This window comes from Bos javanicus, chromosome 8 (assembly GCF_032452875.1).
Source record: "Bos javanicus breed banteng chromosome 8, ARS-OSU_banteng_1.0, whole genome shotgun sequence".
Lineage (NCBI taxonomy): Eukaryota > Metazoa > Chordata > Mammalia > Artiodactyla > Bovidae > Bos > Bos javanicus.
Window position 1 is genome coordinate 95094435 of NC_083875.1, and position 5752 is coordinate 95100186.

Genomic DNA, 5752 nt, shown 5'->3' on the forward strand with positions numbered 1-5752 from the left:
AGCAGTACTCTGTCCATATTCCAAACTAAATAAACAAACCATAGATATGTCTAGTTAGGTTTTTCCAAGGTCACACAGCTAAGACATGGAGCAGTACAAATGCAATCCTGAGTTCTTTGGTTCTAAAGCCCATGATTTTCCATAATACCACACTGCTATTCCTGTGGTAGCAATAATTAAGCTGACAAGTATTGATTTTGTAAACCAGAAGCATAATAGTCATTTCCACAGAAGTGTAGATTAAATCTCTGAATGAAGGTAGAATGAGTGAGCACAATTGGCTGAAATTAATAGTTGCTTTAAATCCAAACACTGTGTTAGTTGTTATTTATGTATACTCTCCTTCCGCCTTGGCACATAGAGTGCTAGTCATTCTTCTCTACAATTATCTCCACTTCATTCTTCTACTCTTCCAATGGCCATAGAACATTGTCCCAAGGCATTAATACAATAACCACAACCTATCTGCCTGTTTTGATGAGGTTGTTACTCTTTGGACAGACTAGTTCAACCTTTAGTATGATTTTCTCACTTGCTCTAAGATTTACCCTCTAAAGCTTCTCTATCTTTCTGCAAGTGGTAATTTTCAGCTTGAGTTAAAGCCATCACTATAATTCCATTAGCTCTGTGACATCTCCATGATAAAGGGTAAATTAGATGTGCATATCAACCTCACATTTAAGCAACTGGTCCACAGGCAGAATATAAATGTTACAAAAGCTGCTGACTGTACACTTTGTAATTACTCATATATTGTGGTTTATAGAATAAGACATCTTCATACATTTCAATATTTTATGTCAACTTAATGAGTCTGGGGTATTGTAAATTCTGTAATATAGGGTTCATGTCTTGCCTTTCTTCTCTAAATGTTAATAGTTCATTTATATTCTTGGATTTAAACAACCAGGCATCTGAAAAAAGCACAACAGAAATGAGCTAATAGTTTCACTGAGGTACTCTGTAGTTTCTTTGAGTTAATAATATAAAGTCAGCACTCTATGACAAACAACATATCATTAAACTCTGATTTTTTTGTTCCTAATGACACATCTCCACCCCAGTTTTATTTAGGATTATTTTTATGAAGACCTTTTATATTTGTACACAGACATTCCCACACATCTATCTAGATACAAAAGCATACCCAAATATGTAAAACACAACCACATATTTATAGAATATATGATTGCTATCATCAAATGTCACTATTCAGAAAAATGTTAATCATAAATTAGCTCAAAAATCTACTAGTTACTATGCTTATATAGTACATATTTATAATACTGAATGCTTAATAATTGGCTACAGTGACATTAGTTAATTTTATATTCTAACTCCCTGAAATAAAATTTCTCATAATTAAGATCTGTATAAGAGTTTGAGATATACTTATATATTTTTATATTATCTAACAACTTCAATTATAGATCAAGAAACAGATTTAGAAAACCACATGTCACATTTGAAATGAGTGTATTCCCCAATTCCAATGTTCTGATATACCTTGACCACTAAACATGCCTTAAATTTATGTGTTTTCACATGTGCTTATCAATGTTATTTGCCACTGGGGACTAAGAAAGTACAAAAGGGGTTTTTAATCAGCATCTTTTTCACAGTTGTTTTCATCTCTTTGTTGCTTAGACTGTAGATGATTGGATTCAATTTGAGGGTTAAAACCACATAGAGTAGAGCCATAAATTTATCTTTTTCCTGTGAATCTACAGCTGAGGGCTTCAGATACATGGAGAGAGCTGTCCCATAGAACAAATCCGCTATACTCAGGTGGGCTGCACATGTTGAAAAGGCTTTGCTTCGACCATTCACTGAGCTGACTCTTAGGATGCTGGAGAGAATGGACACGCAAGAAATAAAAATGAGCATAATCAGCACAAGAAAGAAGTACACTGATCACCAACATGATTAACTGAAACTTGGAAGTGTCTACACATGCCAATTTTAGGACAGCCAGAATCTCACAAATGAAATGACATCTACTTCCACTCAAAGACAGCTGCAACACAGAAACCATTTCCACCAGGGCAGTGAAGGAGCCTGTCACCCAGTAGCCAGCTTCAATCGGTACATAAACCTTCTTGTTCATGATGATGAGGTATCTCAGAGGATTGCGGATGGCCACACACCAGTCATATGCCAGCACGGACAAGAGCACACACTCAGTGGAGCCCATGGCCAAAGAAAAGTACATCTGGGCAGCACTCCCTGAGAATGAAATGGTGTTTTTCCCTGAAACAAAGTTTGCCAGGATTGGAGTCAGGACAGAAGTATACCAGATGTCCAGACATGACAGATTGCTGAAGAAGTACATGTATGTGTGTTGGTGAGAATCCAGGACACTAAAAGAAATCAGAATACTATTACCCAGTAAGGTGATCAAGTATATCAGCAAGCACAGCACAAATATGGTGATTTCAACTTTGGGATAGTGAGTAAATCCCAGAAAGAAAAAAATTAGAAATGACTGTTGAGTTTGTCTTGCCCATTTTAACCCTCCTAGTCCATCAGTAGTAATGAATAAAAGTATATGTGGCCTATATTTAAATTTTACATTCTAGGAACTTTCAAGGGGTTTTTGTTAGGAGAACTTTAAAAAGAGCATTGCCCTCCAATACTACTAGCAATATCACATTAATTATTCACTCATTCATGCCACATTTACTAAATACACTGAGAATCTAGAGGTGAGTTAACACAAGTCCTTCTTTCAGGCAGTTCATAATCAAATATAGGGCACAGTCAATACCATAATATGCATGCCCCAGGGCAATAGGCAAATAGAATAAGAACCCTATCTCTTTGATGGGAGCAGATGATCAATCAAAAGTAGCACTGAATTTAATCAGGTCAAGGACCACGGGAGATGTTCCAAGTGAGGAGCAATTTTTTACAAAGTTATAATGAGAGAGAGTTCGCTTGCCCTTCATAAAGCTGAAAGTTATCTTATGAATAGACAGACACACTGACACAAGGAACATTAGGAGATAAGACTGAGAAGATTGGCTGGAGTCCAATGACTATGAGTGTGTGCGTGCTAAGTTGCTTCAGTCATGTCCAACTATAATGTCACCCAGTTTCTCTCAAGAAGGCAATTTCAATATGAAAATAATATTGAACCCCTTCCTTTCTTAGAAACAAAATCACTTTCCAAGTTTTAGCATTTTATTATTCAAATAAAATTTCTTACACCATATCTTACAAGCAACCACATACTGAGATATATGTTTAAAAATCACTTTCTAAAGAGCAGGCTCAGATGAGCCTTCACATACATAGGCCTTGTGTTCTTTTTTATCTATGTCTCTATCCTCATCTCCCAATACTCTATTTCCATGCACACTTTCTGCTCTGAAATAGCAACAGACTTGTCATTCCTATACTCATCATGAATTTAACATTTCTATGTCTTTAATATATATTTTACCTCCTTGGAGCATCTTTGTTTCCCATCTGCAATCTTGTCTTTCATAATATTTCTCTTAATAACATTGCTCAGTCATCAGTTTCATTCTTTGTACCTATGTTATTGAAGTATATCACAATGAATTATACTCAGATGTGCATGTCTCTATCCTTCCCACCTTACACTGTGAGCTTCAAGAGCTTGTTCCCCACAGTCCAGCAAAATGATAACTTGCACTAAAGATTTTTAATAACACATTGCTTCCTTAAATATGTTAATTTCTGATACATGTAAAATGCATACAATTTTACCATATATCTCTAAGCCAAAATAAAAACCTGAAGATTTCTCAATTAGTTTACATCTGCTTTCTTACATGTGACATTAAAGAATGTAGTTGAATTAGTTTTTAAACCTTATTTGATGTAGAATCTGAAAGGAAAGAGGATGAAGACCACACTTACTAAAAGAAGAGGTTCCAGTCATCCTCTGTAGAAAATTAGAATGCTATCCTCAGAGAGTGAAATTTGGGCTCTAAATCAAACCATGATTCTTACCAGTACATAAAATTAGGCAAATCATCACTTGAACTTTTTGAAACTTGCTTTCCTAATCTATACAAAGAAGTTAATTCCTATCTAGTACAGATATGAAAGATCTAGATTAACTTGCTTGAAATTCTTACTCCATAATCCCAATTTCATGGTCTCTCTAATATTTCAGAGAATCACAGTAATATGTTTATGATTTCAAGGACACCCTGTTTTCCAGAACAGCAATTGCCTGAATGCTGTTCCTGTGCCGGCCCATAGTGAGTCAAACTGTTAAAAATTTATCACATTTTTCACAACCTGTTAAAATTTCAACCCCTAATCTGTTGGGGGCCAGAGTGAGGTACTCCGCCCATGACAAAGGTCATGAGGAAGGAGGCTCGACATACGCAAAGGCGGGATTGAGCCTCAGGAGTCCCCCTGGAACTCCTCGAGCATCTACCCCCATAACCAGAGCCTGCCTACTTTACTACTTTGTGCTCTCACCTACATCTCTGACTTTACGGGGGGCTGTCCCCCACCACCTCTTTCGGAGAAGGAGTTAACCTAGAGCTCCAGTTAATAATAATTCCTGGGCGTGATAAGAGTGTTTTAACCTACAAACTCCTCTGAAGGTTCTCTAGCCTGCCTGACAGGCTTGTCCGGCCACATGTGATTGCTCACAGCCTCCCAACCGTGAGAGGCACGAGATGCTTTAAACCTTCTAAAAACAGGTTCCTTAGAAAAGTTAGAAAACTATTAGTATAAGTATAATGGGCTGATTAGAAATTGTATTGGTGAGGGTTTTTCATTTGTTGAGCCAATGTTTGTTGCTAAGTCTCCACATCCCCTGCCCTTACACACATTAATGAATATATAGAAGAAATAAGCATTAACCTTTGATATTAATCACGTTATACCTTAGGCTAAGTAAATTCTTTCCTTAACTAAAACCCACTACACCCTCACCCTATAGGAATGTAAATTTATTTGGGTGGTGTCTGTTTTAAGAATAATCACCCCTGGGGAAATAAGTGTCCTGGTTGACTGTTGTCACAAGGAGAGGGTCATAAATTGTCAGCAGGCCCCCCTGGCCAGAAGATGATGTAACACCACTAAGACCTCTGTATACATTTGTATGAAGCACCTGACTTTGATAAAAGTCAGGACTGCTGACCCCGCGTGACTTTTGCATAACATCTCAGTGTATAAAAGTAGACCATGGAAAATAAAGAATTGGGATCAGTTTCTCGAAACACTGGTCTCCCCATGTCTCTCTCTCACTCTGGCTGAGTCTCCATCTGGAGCGCGGAACCCACCAAGCTTACTAATTTTGCCTGGGCTTCTAAGATCCGACCGGGGAGGCCTCAGTGTCTCCTCTCCTTCGGGAGAATGGAAGGACGCCTGCGGCCTACGTAAGTGGTGCAAGCTTCTTGAAGTTTTATTGGTCCCCCACATAAACCAAGCTACTCAGCCTCTTTTCTCCACTGAATTTTCCTACTGAGCTATCCTTATTCTATTACTCTTTATATCTCTAATTAATATCTAATTGAAGCTATCGTATCCTGATCCTCGCCGACGCCGTCCCCGCTTCGAACTGGACCCCAAGGCTGGACCCCGGCACTAATCCATGTGTGAAAATAAAACACTTTACTTATTATTTCCAGAAAGGCAAAAGTTAGGCATGCCTGGTCTCTAATATCCACTTTGGTCAGTATATACCATCACTTCCACTGAGGGTTTCTCTGTTGGGCTTTCCCCACCCAGCACTCAGTTTTCTTTTCTTTTCAGTGCTCTG

The 5752-nt window shown here is 37.9% G+C and overlaps 1 pseudogene; it reads right to left on the reverse strand.

Moving 5' to 3' along the window:
* Nucleotides 1–1403: 1403 nt before the first annotated feature.
* Nucleotides 1404–4114, reverse strand: LOC133253505 (olfactory receptor 13F1-like; annotated as a pseudogene).
* Between the last annotated feature and the right edge of the window lie 1638 nt (nucleotides 4115–5752).